Source organism: Typopeltis vanoorti, chromosome 11, assembly GCF_054136105.1.
Source record: "Typopeltis vanoorti isolate ZY-2024b chromosome 11, IOZ_Tvanoo_1.0, whole genome shotgun sequence".
NCBI lineage: Eukaryota > Metazoa > Arthropoda > Arachnida > Uropygi > Thelyphonidae > Typopeltis > Typopeltis vanoorti.
The window spans coordinates 115,406,282-115,423,171 of record NC_143559.1 but is presented as its reverse complement, the minus strand read 5'-3'; positions in this window follow the sequence as shown (position 1 = coordinate 115,423,171).

Here is a 16,890-nt window from a genome sequence, read left to right as displayed (position 1 = left end):
GCTAAGCCTGAGGAAGATCCTCAAATTCCTCACGTCTTCGACGGAATCGAACCTGGGACACTCCTTCCCTAGGCATACGGTTGCGAATCGCAAAGCCACTATGCTAACCGCGCCGACAGGATGATTGCTTTCCCTGAATAATAAAAAAAAAAAAAACTTTTCTGTAGAAAAAAACTGTCACCTCCTTACGAAGCCGGCTAACTCACCTTTGGCTCATGAAAGTCTTATAAAACTTCATTGCTGCGCTAGATATGGTTCCAACTCGGGTCTTTCCAAACTTAAGACAGATGGTGCGACCTCGCAATGATAATTCAGTCCAGCAAAATGAGGGAAGTTTAACTCTTTAATATAATATTTGAACCTAAACCATATAGAAGCTCTCCGATATAGTAAGAAAAAAGAGTCTTTTCCATAAACTAATATGAATCTAATACTGAAAATGACCTTAATGTCGTGTATCCATATGACCGAATTGTTAACTTCTCTGCGGAGGTTTCTAACAAGTTCAAATCATTGTCACATTTTCAAGGCGGATTTCAAACTCGAATTTCAGTAAAATATGGATAATTATTATGTATTTTTAAATGCAATTTTATTTGAAAAAAGTTAGACCAAAACGTTTTAAATTTTTTTTTCATTGCTGTCCAAAGTGTACTCAGAAAAAATCAGCTGACGCCTTTTTATTCCCGTACATACAGGGGATACACGAGGTCGTATAGCCCTATCTAACTTTTGGAGACTGAGTGCGCAGTTCAATCTCCACTGGCAGCCAATCAGAGATAGCTGGCCCAAGGCTATCACTAATTATGCGGCACGCACTGAAGAGAGACGGCTCAACAAGTACCACCATCTCCTGCACCCTAACGCTAACACTCGTATTTAATGTCTGAAGTAATGTGGGTTCTACGGTCGATTTTCTTCAGTTTACGGGACGAAAAACTCGAGTTTCCGAGAGAAAAAACCCGCTTGCCCGTGCCAGAGATCGACTAACTTGGGAACAGGTCGAAAAAAGGTTTAGAAAAAGTTCTTCTAGTTGCCGACTAGATTCGAAACCAATAAGTCTTCCTTTGTGCGGTCAAGTGCTGTGGTGTGCAAACGCCACCACATCCACTGAGCTGCACAGGCTCAGTGTCCATATTGTTTTATCAGCAAAATAAGAAACAAATAGGGCATTACAATTTCTCACTGTATTTATGGATTTCTCTAAATTAGTACTAAATTAGGCCTTCGTAGGACATCTGTTATACTCATTTCTTACTATATTCTTTTTTTTCTTCACATTTCCATATTACGTGGGCTGTTCAATAAGTAATAAGACTAATTTTACTGTGGCGAAACCACTCATTACAAGTTGGTTGACAAGAGGTTGATAGATGGCGACCGATCGAGTCGCATACGAGGCGCGACCCGTCTTCGAAATGGAAGCGTCCTTGGAGCAGCGTTATGCAATTAAATTTTGTGTGCGTTTGGAAAAATCGACATCGGACACTTTTAACATGATACGCGAAGCTTTCCACGATGAAGCAACGTCGAGGGCAAGTGTTTTTCGCTGGCATAAAACTTTTAAGGAAGGGAGGCAAAATGTGGAAGATCTTGAACGTGAGGGAAGACCTTCAACGTCCATCACAGAGACAATGATCAACACAGCAGCGATTATCATCAAGCACGTCAAAAGGAAGCGTCCATTGCTGAAGAATGGCTTCTTATTGCACCACGATAATGCAAGGCCACATATTGCTGGTTGTGTAGTGGACGTTTTGCAGAAGAACAACACAGATATCCTACCACACCCTCCATACAGTCCTGATCTCGCACCGTGCGATTTCTGGCTGTTTCCTCAGCTCAAGAAACCGCTAAGAGGCCGCCATTTCGAAAGCAACAAAGCATGTGTAAAAGCTGCGGAGGCGGTTTTGAAAGAACTCTCAAAAAACGGACTTTCACATGTGTTTAAGAAGTGGACGCAATGTTGGGACAAATGCATCGCGTCTCACACTGGTATCCGGAGAGTTCATCGAAAAACAGTTTACCGAAAGACAATTCATCGAAGGCAATTCATTGAACAACAATTCATCGAAAAAGCAATTCACCGAATAAACAATTCATCGAAAATCAGTTTATCAAACAACAATTAATCGAAAAGGCAATTCATCGAAAGACAATTCCCCGAAAAAGCAATTCACCGATGAGCAGTTAATCGAAAAGACAATTCATCGAAACGCAATTGATCGAAAAACAACAATTCATCGAAAAATAACAATTCATCGAAAATACAGTTCACCGAAAAATGAATTATAAGGCGTGTGGGGGCGAAGATGTGTGTGCAATTTTTTTTTTTTTTGTTTGTTTGTTTTGGATTATTTTGAGAGGTATATATCTTTTTATTATCCTACTATTTATAACTACTATTTATCCTACTTCGTTCGGAAAGCGATTTTTTGGCGGGCCATACTGGTTGCAGTGAATGATATCCACTGAGGCGGGTAGAGTTGAGATGTTAAAAGAACATTTCATAAAGGGATTTCATCCTCGTGAAATTTTTAACTCATATTCTAACCATTGATGAAACATGGCTTCGTCACTATGACCCGGAGAACAAACAACAGTCAATGGAGTGGAGACACAAAGGTTCTCCATGGCCAAAGAAGTTTCGAACCAAACAGTCAGCAGGGAAAGTTCTTGCCATTGTCTTTTAGGATATGGATGGTGTAATCCTTACCTTACCTCAAGAAAGGCAAAACTGTTACAGCATCTCTGAAGGAATTGAAGGAGGTACTGAAGGAAAATCGGTTCGAGAAACTAAGCAGAGGCGTGTTGCTTTTGCATGACAATGCACCTGCTTATGAAATCCAACAGACAATATACGACTTGGGATTTCAATATCTACCTCAAACACCATATTCACCAGGACTGGCCCCACGGCCGGCCCTAGAAATTTTGTCGCCACGTGCAGTAGAATATTTTTCCGCCCCTTCCCCTTAAAAAACCTCTTTTACTTAATTATTTATACACAAATATAAATATACGCAAAAGAAGAAATCCATCGGAATCAAATCGGGACTGCGCGCTGGCCACAAGCAGTGGGATACGCGCAGTCGCCATAATGTGGAGTTGCTCCATCATGTTGGAAAATGAGGCCCTGCACATTCTCAATCTGGGGAAAAACAAATTTCTCTAGCATATTTAGGTATGCCACTTTCGTAATCGTCTCCTCATGGAAAAAATGGCTCAACAATGCGATGCTGCGTGATCACATTGTTGAGCCATATTTTCGAACCAACTCGAAAATTCCAAAACAGAAAAATCAACTTTAAGAAACATCTCATCTCTGGAAAATGGAAGACTACAAAAAAACTTGGCGTGAATGTATAAAAAAAAGTCTTCCATCCTAAACTTATTTTCTACAAAACTGCAGAAACCGAGAAGAGAAAAATTCTACAGCTCATTTAATGAAACTGCTGAAAAGGACTTCAGAATCCTACGTTTATCAAGGATGTCAAGCGCCTTTATCAGGGCGTTTAACCTGAATGTGAGTTAGCCTGTCTCATACGAGGATGGAAGGTTTTTCCTCTCTGAAATTTTTTCTTTGTTTTTTTCTTGCCGAAAAACAAGCGAACCGAATTGGAAAAACACGCAGGGATTTAAGGCCAGTTGCTTCTTCCTTAATTCAAAACAGCTCAACCCAATTCCAATTTCCTTTAGCACTGTGTTTTCTAACTGTGATCTGCCGACCACTGGCATCCTTCAAAAGTCGAATAAGACTTCCAACAGCTGCTTATCTAAATATAACACCAGATGAGTATGCTTCCAGGTTTGTTTTTTAAGACTCTTTATTCATCATTCCTTATTTTATTATTTTCCTTTCCTAGAGAATATTTTAACCTTTTATTTATTTTTTTGCAAACTGCACCGATCACCTCCTCAAAACCCAGAAATATACCCACACATATGCTCATTAGTATTCTTAGCCTATTTCTCCCCTTATTAATTGCAATTACTTGCTTTCAAGGTTATTCGGAAGATAAGTGCATGGGGCACTCCTGTCTTTGAGGAATAACAGAAACAGGAGTAAATAAGTGAACCGTGATTGAAAAATCTTCAGGAATGAATTTTTTCAGGTTTTCCAATATTTTTACTCTGAATTCCTGTATATTTTATTATTATATTGTGAAAAATATTTACATCAAAGAATCAATTTATTATTATTAGTACTAGTAGTTGTAATATTAATGATTAATACTATTTTCCCTCATCCTCCTCAATATAATGATGATTGGTATAGCAATGCTGCTTTACTAAGGAATAATTACAGAACAATATCGATTCTTATTGTTTTTCTTGTCCGTGCCTATTTCCAGGAGGAAAAGTCTAGTCATCTCAGTATTAGGCCTACTAACTTACGTTCAGTAAATTTATTTATTTATTACATTTATTAATGAAAAAATTTTATTTGGATTCCGTATTTGAAACTTTTACAAAAAAATGTCGAACCCTTCCAGTTTTCAGTTCAGCTATATTCGGGGCTACAAAGAATAGTGTATTATTACACGATATTATTATTTCAGATGATTTCAAGTGACCATAAGTTATTTCAAGGATAAACAATGGCTACGGTTATGGAATGAGTGTAATCAGAGAATTACCTCCCGATAAAGAACCATACCACGAAGGGAAGGTCTCTAGAATGATAGAAGCTTATGTTCCTATAGTGAAAGTTCGCTCTCTGTTTCTATGACACAAGAGAGAACGTAGAGGACAATGAAATACATCATAGTATAAAAGAAAGTGATGCAAAAGTGAAGCCCCTTCTCTGGCACAATCGGAAACATCAATCGAGTTACATACGGACAGAAACATATTGTGCAAATTTGGTGAGTTTTCTGCTACTGCATAATCAAAGACGTTTTGTATGAAAAAGATCTTAGTTCTCATCCCGTAAGATAGATAAAAAAATTAAATATAGTTTTTTTTGTTGTTGTTCAATTGAAAGTTAGTTATACGTTATTAGTCTGAGGTACACAAGGTTTTTTTTTCCCTAGCAGAAATAATGATTTTTCTGGGAAAATAGGCAAACCAGCCAGAGAACACATTCCATTTACAAATATAATATACTGACTTGATAGTTTTAATTGGTTCGGCCGTACTACCAAATAACAAAAACAGCAATTCGTAATAGTAGAATGTCAGCGAATATGAACATCAGTGTTCATCAGTTTTTATCAGTTTTTTTTAGATATCTCTTAAAAATAAATAAATAAATAAATAAAACTAATTGCAATAGAAGGACTACGGAGCTCAGTTATAATGGCGTTTGAATCCTCGCTAGGCCGCGTGAACATAGACTTATAGTCTCGAGTCCAATCGCCGACTGGAGGAACTTTTTCGAAGCTTTTCTTCGACCGGTTGCAGAATTAATTGATATTTGGCATGGAGGGCAAATACGTTTCTTGAGTTTACAGGCTTTTCATCCCTTAAACTCAAGAAAATCGAACCATGGGACCCACATTATTTCAGCCAGTAAGCTATCCTGTTAGGGTTAGGTACCAAGAGATGGCAGCACTTCTTCGCTGGTCTCTTCATCGGTAAATAGACATGGGCCAGCTATCTCTAATTGACTGGCGGTGGATTTGAATTGCCCATTCAGTTTCCAAAAGCTAAATCGGTTTAATTACTTCGCTCTCTATAAGCGAAGAAAACGCGTTAGCCTATTTATTTTTTTAAGTGATTGTAATTATGTTAGAAATTGCATGTATATAGAAATAGAAATATAATATAAAAATGTCAATGGGTGGATAAACGTAATGGAGAAGATTTGTTTCCCCTTCTTAGAAACGGGCTGAATGTGGTTAATATCATCCCTGCATATCAAATACCAGTAGAACAGAAGAATATGAGTCGTCACAAATCAAAAATCAATCTGGAACGCAGATCTCTAGAACAATCGGAGTAATGTTATCAGGGTGGTGTGGATGTGTTCTCGGATCAAATATTGGGATCAAATTGGTGGACATGATTCTTGACGAGGATTTTGATAAAATGTCAGTGCGATACCTTGTACAGCTTTGCTCAGCTATTCCTTTGCACTACAATCCACCCCCCCCTCCTTCAGATCCTTGATCTCTGCAACAATGTTCTTCCATTCTTCTCTATCGAGTACGCTTTCTTATGTGTAACATCCTTACTCGCATCCCTTCTTTCACAAGTTTCTACACAGAGTAAACTCGCCTCATATCTGTCACCAAATGTATTTTCGGAAGTAACGCATTTCTCCAAACCAATCGATTAAAGAAATCATACATTTCATTCACTTTGTTTTTCTGTTGTTATACCACTGATAATGATGCGATGTTGGAGAAAAACTATCATTATAATCAAATACCGGTGATTCTAAATGGCCACCCCAATTTTGATTTCTTTGATCCTAATTTACAGAGCCTTGTTGAGTTTCTCTGATCCCACTTTAGACGCAGTTTTCAGAAGTGGTTAACGTATTTTGCAGTCACAAGTCTTGATCTCATAATTCCATTTCAACAAATCAATTACAATCTTTATTAAGGTATCTTCAGTGACATCTAGACCTAGCATTTATGTCTAGAATCATGGCTGCGCTGCCTAAATACATGTATGTAATTTATCATATTTTCAAATTATTTGTTATTCATATAAGAAGCTCATCACCTGAAAAACTACACCTCTTCTTAAAGATGTAATTAATATTTTTGTACAAAATTAAGCACATGTTACTTCCTTTATAAAACATTTTTGTAAAGACTAGAAAGTGTTTTAATAAATTATCTTTTATTAAAATAACTTTTTTAAAAAACTAAATTTTTATAAATAAAATTATATATAAATAAATACATCATATATAAAATAAATATTTTTTTTTTTCATTTATTTTCGATATCTTTGAGGTGTTCTGAAATGAGGACATTATCCCCCTAGCGGCCAGTCTGTCGCGAATAGCAGCTCTACATCCAGGCACTTTTCTGATTTTAATTAATAAAGCTAACTACACCTCCGTTTGTGAGATAATGTTTTGATGTCCATGTTGGAAGCTGTTTCACTCTACTATATATTTGAAGTAGTTACAATTATATTTCTTGCAGAAAGAGACATGTTTCTTAATTTATTAAAAACTACATTTAAATCTTTCACTATAAAAGTTAATATTTCTGTAATAAATATCCAATCACAGATTTTAATTATCAAATGAAAAATTGAATGGTTCGGAACTAGAACGTTTTGTTGCTGAACTTGTAAGTTTAATACTTTGGGTAGGTTTAACACGAAGTACGTTTAATACTTCGTTATTATAAGTTCAGAAACCCTATTCTGGTCTAATTTACCACCGGGCATGGTAAATTATTGAAACCACTTCAGCCTTCTAATAAACTGAGTGGTGGTCTTCCACCAGGAAATGAAAATCATCACCTACATAAATATTGTAGCATGGGATGGTTGCAAAAAATTCGCAAAGTCCATGTCAACAGAAGTTTGTTTGGCTTAGAAATCAAAAATTAAAATTAAGATTTGTGTGAGTAGCAGATATTCGAGCAATTCAGATCCAGGATTGGACTTCATTATTATAAAAGACGTACAGTACTTTTTTTGAAGATTTTTTTCGTATATTAGAGCATCATAACTCTCACGGACGTATATTAAGGGCGCGTGGTGCACACGCACAGGATAGCAATATCACCGATATTACATTTTTGCCTTTATTCCTGTTAAAGACAGGAATAAATGGGGGATTTTCTTACCCTCGATAATAATAATAATAGCCTGAGTAAAGGTATTTCTTAAATAATATGCCTTGAATACAAGAACATCTCCTCATCCGAAGGTTTGCTGAAGTGAGATGGTGTTCGGTGGACGCGTTAATGGGACAGCCGTCGCGAGTAAGACTAGTGGTAAGTTGCATAATTCATAAGTTGAGGATTGACTGTATGTGGTTACGAAACCTCTTTTGACCTACCTGTTTATCATAGCACAGTCGGAATATGTTGGATGGTTGGTTGGTTGATTGGTTATTTTAGATTTAAGATAATGTGAGGCCAGAATATGTGCAACTAAATTGCATATATTTTTCTGATTAGTTTATCTGTTTTTCTGAGCAGAAGTCAATTTATCTGAGGGGGAAAAGTGTGCCTCTTCCCCCGTAGAAGACCGGCAAACCCACATCTACAAGAAATCTGTATTATATGAAAAAATAAGTTAAAGTTTATGGCACAACTTTCATCGGATTGTTTCGCACAAAAACAAAATCATTCATTCCACAACCCACTGCAGCTGCTTTGATTATACTGTACCTAAGCCAAGTGGATATTAAATCCAGCATTATTTCAAATGCGAATGTAGAAACTAAGAATGCTTCGGAAGTTGACCAGAGAGCTTGCGGGAATACATTCCTCGGCTTCCCCGACTCGCCTTATCGGGCTACTTAAATTTGAATAGAAATTACAAATTTGTAAATTTGTACAGAAGTTGACCAACAACTGCTCGTATCCTTACAGGAACATCTAGCAATGGTTTCACTAGTTTTGGTGGTGTTTTCGACTACGATGATACTTATAAAGGATATTTTAATTGTCAGTATTTTATGAAAAGCATTTAGAGATTTTGCATTTAGCATTTTGGCATTTAGCCAAAATGCTTATTGAATGGATATCTTCTGTTAGACTCTGGAAAGGTGACCTCATTTAGAATGAGGTCGCCCGTTTCAGATCTAACAAGTTGGTTTGTTTTCCTTCTTCCCTTTTGCTGAGTTTTCTGTGGTAGTAGCTTGATCCTTGGCTGTTTCTTCCTCTGTTGTGTCTTTGCTAGTCGTATCTGCAGTCTTAGTTGCGGGCACTTCTTTCTTTTTGCGGTTTTTCTTGTTTAATTTTCTACTGGATGTTTCTGAGGTGGCAGCATGGCTTTCTGTGTGTTTCAAGTGCGGTCTTCATGGTTGGGAAGTCTTCCCGTTCTGGACCAATTGTCTTTTCTGCTGGTGTGATAGCACCTCCCATCCTTTCTGCATGTGTTTTGGATGGGCAGGTGTCCACTTTGTGGTCGTTGGTACCACATTTTAAGTAAGCTGACGGGCACTGTTCCAGTGCATGGCCTGCTGTAATGCAGTTCTTGCACTTCGCTTTCGAGCAGTCGGCCCCAAGGTGGGTGAAGGCACCGCACCTGAAACATTGCTTCTTTACACCAGGGTAATTTACCATTACCCTGGCAGATCCTATAAGGACGAAATGTGGGACGGCAGTTTTTATCTCTAGAGAGATAATTACTTCGCCTGACTTCCATTTGGGATTGTCGACGTCGCTCAAAATTTGTATTTGTACTTCACGAACGACTCCCCATTTGGAGAACACGCTACGGATGATATGTTCATTTTCTGCGTATTCTAAAGGGAATCTGGGGATTTTTAGCATTCTTAAAATGCTCCCTACCATGAAGAGAGATACTTTTTTACCCCATATTCAAATCCTTCAAGTATCTTCTTTCTACACTGTATGGTTTTTACAACCACTTGGTATCTTCTTCCCCCTCCCCATAAGGGGTAAAACCAAATATATTCTCTGCACCTACGCAGTCCATAAGAGTTTTCGCTAGCGTCCTCGCCGGTATGGTATCATCAACTTAGATGCCGACGAGGGTTCGGACGCGCGGTAGGACAGATGTCATAATTGACTGGGGGGGGTCCTTAAAAATCCCTACCACCACCGAGTGTTTATCTTTGCCCCAGTCCGGGCTTTAAAATATCTGTAGTTGATTAGCTCAATATCTTAAGCCCCGATGGGACCCGTATTCGACATTAACTAAAATAACAGATATTACACTTTGCTCTTAGCCTAAGAACAGATACTACACTTTGATATTGGCCAAGAAGCGATGGACAGTATCCATTGCTTCTCGGCCTTTTTAAGATCAAAGTGTAGTATCTGTTCTTAGGGTAAGAGCAAACTGTAGTATCTGTTCTTAGGGTAAGAGCAAACTGTAGTATCTGTTATTTTTAAGATCAAAGTAGTATGTGTTCTTAGGCTAAGAGCAAACTGTAGTATCTGTTATTTTTAAGATCAAAGTAGTATGTGTTCTTAGGCTAAGAGCAAACTGTAGTATCTGTTATTTTTAAGATCAAAGTAGTATGTGTTCTTAGGCTAAGAGCAAACTGTAGTATCTGTTATTTTTAAGATCAAAGTAGTATGTGTTCTTAGGCTAAGAGCAAACTGTAGTATCTGTTATTTTTAAGATCAAAGTAGTATGTGTTCTTAGGCTAAGAGCAAACTGTAGTATCTGTTATTTTTAAGATCAAAGTGTAGCATATGTATATACACAGTATCCATTGCTTCTCGGCCTTTTTAAGATCAAAGTGTAGTATCTGTTATTTTTAAGATCAAGTGTAGTATCTGTTATTTTTAAGATCAAAGTGTAGTATCTGTTATTTTTAAGATCAAGTGTAGTATCTGTTATTTTTAAGATCAAAGTGTAGTATCTGTTATTTTTAAGATCAAAGTAGTATCTGTTCTTAGGCTAAGAGCAAACTGTAGTATCTGTTATATTTTAGTTAATATAAGAGGAAACTGTAGGAGTCTGAATATATATATTTTGTGAATTCAACAAAATTCATCATTGGCCTGTAGAGTAAGATAGGCTGAGAGTCAGCAGATAGTAGGAGAGGAAATAAAGATAGAGTGCATAGTGGTAGAGTAGGTAAAAGAGGCCTCCGTTGACCTGTTTTAGCTGTTTGCCCCCCCCCCCCAGGGGCGATTCTAAAACGGTCGTTGATTTTTCACTTTAAAAAAGGAAAAATCCTAAAAAGGAAGCATGTAACAAAACAAAAAATGAAGTACAGAGAAAACAAAGAAATGTAAAGGTAAACTTAGAGGTGGGGGAAGGATCTGGCCCGAGTGATGCAGCTCACAAGGAACTGCACCGCCTCGCTGTAAGCCTTCGCCGCTCGGGTTCTCAGCTCGACCCCCTTCTCTGTGAACTGAAAGGATAAGCAAGAGTAGATTCTCATTACTTCCGTTTGTTGTGGGCTATTAAGATCCGATCGGCCACCTTGCTTCCCCGGTTCAGGTCTAGCATACGGAGAGCTGTGATGAAGGCCATTTCCACCTCTTCTTCTATATCCAGAGTTCCCCTTATCTCCTCTGGATTGATTTCTCTTATATCCTCTATGAAGAGGTCGCTCCATTTGGCGCTAACGACGTTGGGACCGTGTTTACCTGTGAGGAGGAGTACTGGTTCCCCCATTCTCTCCATTGCTTGTTTAAATTTGGCTGGGATCTCAGGGATATTTTTTATTAGGAACGTTAGAGTTTGCCCTGCTTTTGGTTGGGGGAATTCTTGGTGGGTGGGCTCCGAAGCTTTAGCTGTTTTGGTTTTAAACTCCTCTTCCTGTGGGCTTAATGGCCTTTTGGAGGTGTTGGAGTTTGCCTCCATCTCCTCTATTTCATTTTCTTCTATATTCTCTGGATTGGCTGTATCTGGGTTCGCATTGGTAGCTTTGCTTTCTTCTGTTGGAGTTACTATCATGGTTTCAGTATTGGCATTTTCCTTCAGGGTCGGAAAATCTTCCTGGTTTGTATTTTTATCGTTTTCTGATGATGATTGCGTGGCTGGCGTGACTCTTAATAACATCTTCTTATTATTGTGCTTGTTATCTTCTATCGAAGGTCAGCGACCATCTTGGCGAACAAACTGCGCTCTTGTGCTAATCTGAGCAGTTGTGCACTGCTCTTTCCTGTCCACATCTTGATGTTGTCAAACCATGATATTCTTTTTCTTCCTGTAGTTCCTTTGCCATCAATTCTTCCTACCAAAATAGTTTGTAGAAGTTGGTATTTGCTGATTCTCGGGGCATCATTAATAACATCAACTTAGCAATAATTGATGGTCGCATTTTGCATTATCCTTATATAAGGACTGGCTTGAAGGGGCGAAGCAAGAATGCTTTTCATCTTCCCCGTTATCTGTAGAGGAAAGTGTAGGGATAAGGTGTTATTGAGCTATTATTAAAGCTCTGAACATGACAGGAGGGTAGCAGCAATAGCCGTGCCTCAGTTAGAACCTCATTGGCTACAGCATTGCCATCCATTACCCTCCAAGGGTATTGGATTGAATGAATCAATCCAAGAAAAAAGCATTTTGCATTACAAATGAATTGGTATTTTTATATCTTACTTAAGAAAATAAATAATAGGTGTTTATCATTATTCCTGAAAAACTCAAAAGTACTCCATTTAAAAACCAAAGTATTGATTATTTTATCACATTGAATACCTTATATTTTATTTTGTATAAAATATATTTACATTTATAAATAAATAAAAGGAATGTAATTGGAATGCTTTTCTTTTGTTCGCCTTAATTAAATCATCATCCATACTTAATTAGAATTTCCAACTATAGATGAAACATCTTATATTAAGGAGGTATGAACCATCCGTTGATTTGCTGATATGGCCAGTTTATTAATAATGTGCTTGCGTAGTTGACCGAGTGGTTAGCGTATCCGCTCTCCAGCCAAAGGACTGCAGTTTCGAATTCCGCCTGGCATAGATGTTCTTATCTACGATTAAATTTTTTCCTTCACTGTAAAAGGTGAAGAAGTAGATACCGTGTGCACCTTTTATTTCTTTCAACATTGTAGGGAAGACTTTGGGTTCTTCACACCAAGGAAAATCTATCCCTTAGAACGACGGAAACTTCTCTCTCATTTTTCGATCTCTGGATTTAATTATAAAAATAAAAATAACTTAGAATCGCGTAAGATTTTTTGCCTTATATAGCCTTATTGCTAAATTGAATATTGAATACCGACCTAGTAGAAAAATTATTTATATTTATACTTTTTTGTTTTTTCAATTATTTGTTTTTTCAATAGTGTCAATAGAGTAAATCTCCTCAAGTGCCATTTATAAAGGATAACACTGGCCAACAAAAAAAAAAAAAAAATTTCTGCTGATTATGATCTGACACTTGTTTTTTACTAATTTGGGTGCGCTGATTTCAAATATCAAACCCATTTTTCTCTATCACGTCAGGTTTTTCCTCTACGGCATTTTCTTTTTGCTAATTTGTAAGTTTTTGATAGTTTTAAAGAGGCAGTACTATTTAGAGGATAAAAAAAATCGATTTTTTAATATTATTTTCTGAAAGTATGTACTTTTAAAAATCAGTTCCTAACTTTTTATCAAGAAATTCGAAAAATTCCCGAAGATATAGCCTATTGTTCAACGCGGTGCGCAGATCAGAATCGGAGCGCTCACCGCTCTCGCTTGTTAGTAAACGAATAAATGCGTAAGAACCTGCAACGGCACGTAGTGGCGCTTTGAATGCGAGAGAGGCCGATAACCGACCTAATACATTTAGGTGATGAAAAGTAGGCGATGACAACTGCCTAAAACAAATGAATGATATATGCGTCATAGCGGACAAAGAACGATCGAAATCAGTCAATCGTTAATCGATCGTGAAAGTATGATGAGCCCTTATAACGTTTCAATAAAGTCTCTGGTTTTTTTGTCTTGTTAATTGCATGTTAGTCGGCAGTGAAGAAAATACATCATGTCTACTACTCGAAATTGTGTCAATAGTATAGATTCCTTCTGCTACATTTGTGGCAGCCTGTTACTACATTTAAAGCACGTGTACTTTAAATCATGCAAGCCAACTCCTATGACGAAGGTTATATTCTCATAAATTATTAAAAATCGAAACTGTTTTAAATTTCATTTTATTTGGTTAAAATTAAAACCATGATAAATATTTAATACACTCTTCATATTTTATTTAATTTTAATTTAATTTTTAATGTTTTTAAATTTTTATAAAATTAAAGCTTTTGTGGCAAAATATTTTGATATTTTTATTCTAAACTTCTTGCTGGATTTGATTACTCTTTCCCACCTTCTCTCTCTCTGGATGATGGATTAGCTGCCTGTGGATTAGCAATCCATCGCATTAACCATTCGGCCACCTCGTCTTGTGTTAGCATTTATTTAAAATAACTTTATAAATCCTGAAGGGCATTCTCCTTCCGGCTATTATTTCGTAAATTCAATCATTGCAGAGTATTTGTGGAACTGCACAACACAGAGACGCCGAAAACATATTCTCGGAATCTTGCTTTTGTAATTCATTCAAGGGCTATGATATTTTGTTATTATTATGTATCTGATTAAAATAATAGTTTACGAACATAATTTAAGACACGAAGTTGCCTGTTGTCCGCGTTTCCAGAAAAAAAAGCTTCTTCATTCTCACCTTCAGTTGAAAACACCCTTCTTACGATGTTCAAATATTCTGCAACATGTTTAATGAAGCTGTCTATGTGAGAGAATTACAAAAAAAAAAAAAAAAAAAACTGTTTTGCGCTAATAGAAGAACCCCTTTTATCAGCCAACAAAATTTGGTTCAGCACATATTAGTTGGATTTTTCGGTACACGTTTAAACGTTATTCTATAAAACAATCTTCTCGATCAGCATATTATTCAAGCATGTCTGATTTGTATTTCTAATATAAAAATTTTAATTAATGAGCAATCTATTAAGCTTACACACCGACAAAAAGGGACGTCCTATTACCATAGCGTTTTGCTTTTCGTTGGTTGTGTCATATCGTGACCAACTTATGAATATTCTAAATATAACTGGGGAGTTTTTCAGTCTTATAAGAATGAAACAGTTTGGCTTCTTGGAAGCGATTAATGTGTTAAATAAATTATGTAATCAAATAACAAACAATTCGTAATTGTTTTGAACATTTCTATAGTCATGATTTAAGAATTAATGAACAGAAGACTAGGTGATGACGTTAAGGCGGTAGAGTGCTAATCCACGGGGTTTCCACCAGTTCGGATTCGAATCCCACCCATCCCAAACAATAACCGGGATGGGACTGATGCATAAAAACGACGTTGGAGAATGAATTTTTGATGCATTAGTCAGAGAACGCATGCCTTTATGAGAAGTCGTTAGGAATTCTGTGAGTGTAAAATGCATTGAGAGTCATATTTACAGCCAACTGATCCGGTTGCCAGTTGGGTTGCGAAATGCTGAATTTGACAAAAGACTGAGTACCTCGCAGTTAAGGAGTGGGATATATCATGGGCAAAAGAGGATACAGTTGAATGAGCGGTCCAATAATAATAGTTGACGTATGTAAACGCACGTTTAAAGATGAAAAACGTGTTCTTCATAAACTATTGAAATTGAACAGAAAACTTCTTTATTTTCAACAGTTCTGCTGTTCCTCATGCCAAGAACGAGGCAGATACTGCATTAGATACTATCAAAATATCTTAAGTAAAGATATCTTAATATCTTTAGCACTGAATTAGACTTTTTGCTCTTTTAAAGTTTCTGCCTAGTCTCTGAAGAGAACCAGCCAGTTCGAAACAGCTGTGGGGCCAGTGAAACCTTCATCAAATGCACTAATAAAAGGCGGACATACGGACGCTTGGGCAGCGGTCGTGCTCTTTTGAATAGTACAAGTTAAGGCAACTCCGATGAAGAAGACTGCATTCTCGTAATCTCTCAGGTTAAAATTTACGAAACTTTCATAAGTTTCCACAAAAATTCGGCTTTAAAATAATGCTGGATCTTTAATATCTACTTTCTTATTTGCTATGTAATTTTACATCGCCGAAGTGCAGCCGTATGGCTATTTCTTTAGTGATTATCGTACGAAAATTACCGAAAATCATGTCGCAAATATGACTCTACTGACATCCATGATGTGAGTAAAATAGTACATAAAGAAATGAGTGTGATTAGGTTCCCACTCATAGAATTGAGCAGTTAGCGATGTTTTTAGACGAAATGGCTCGAATAAAGAAGCGTTCGAATACCCCCCCCCCCCGCTCCCTACTTATTTTTAATATTCGTGCTATCCTACGATGCCCATTGTTTGGATGATTAATATCTTTATCCATCTATATACTCATTCTACAATATCGACGTATATGACAATATTTCAAGTTAGAAAAAAAAATCTAAGAAAAGGTCGTCTTATACTCCGGGAATAAGATATGAACCTTTGAATTATGTGATGGGAAACATAGTCAAGAGATCTAGCTCCTGCTGTCATGTACTGTGTAACGGTGTTGATGTTAATAAATACATCTGTCCCTCTCAAATAAGCTTTTAGCTCGTATATGGACCAAAGGCTCAGGTGTGTAGATACGGAAAAAAAAAACACTCAAACCAACTTGTAATGTGGATACTATTTTGGAGAAGAAAGACTAGTGAACTTGGATAAACTGCTGGGAGGTATTAAATGCGATATCATTGGAATTAGCGCGAACCTAAAACCAAAGGAAAAGTAATCCAAGACCTAAGAAATGAAAATCTATGAATAACGAATGGAAAATAAGAACTCAGATATAGAGTTGGATTTTGATAAAAAAAAAGGTAAAATAAGAGTAAAAACATACCAATAAAATAAAACATAAAAGAAAACATTTGTAAGGTCCCGAACTCCCTCAGAAATTTTTCAATCTTAATTGTCGGTGAAAGAAAAAAATCAATCTTTCCTGTGATGCCCGAGATAGAAAAAAAAAATCTGATGGATAATTTTTTTTCTGTAAATCCTGCTTTGTTTTTACACCTTCAGTCTATCCGGGCAAGCTCAGAGGTATTCCGGCAGACAGTTTCGTAGAGCTCACTGAGAATCGAAGCAAACAAGCAGAAATTTTGCAAATAATATCAAATTGTGTTCGCATTATTACTATAAGAAATCTACGTTTTAATATTTTTTGCTCCAACCGTACGCCTTATTAATTAGAAGTGGCCTGAAAAATATTTTCATGTTTAGTTACCTGAGCATTCGTTGATCACCGGAGCATTCTTGTGTTATTCAATCCTTGTTCCATCCGAGATACTACTAATATCTT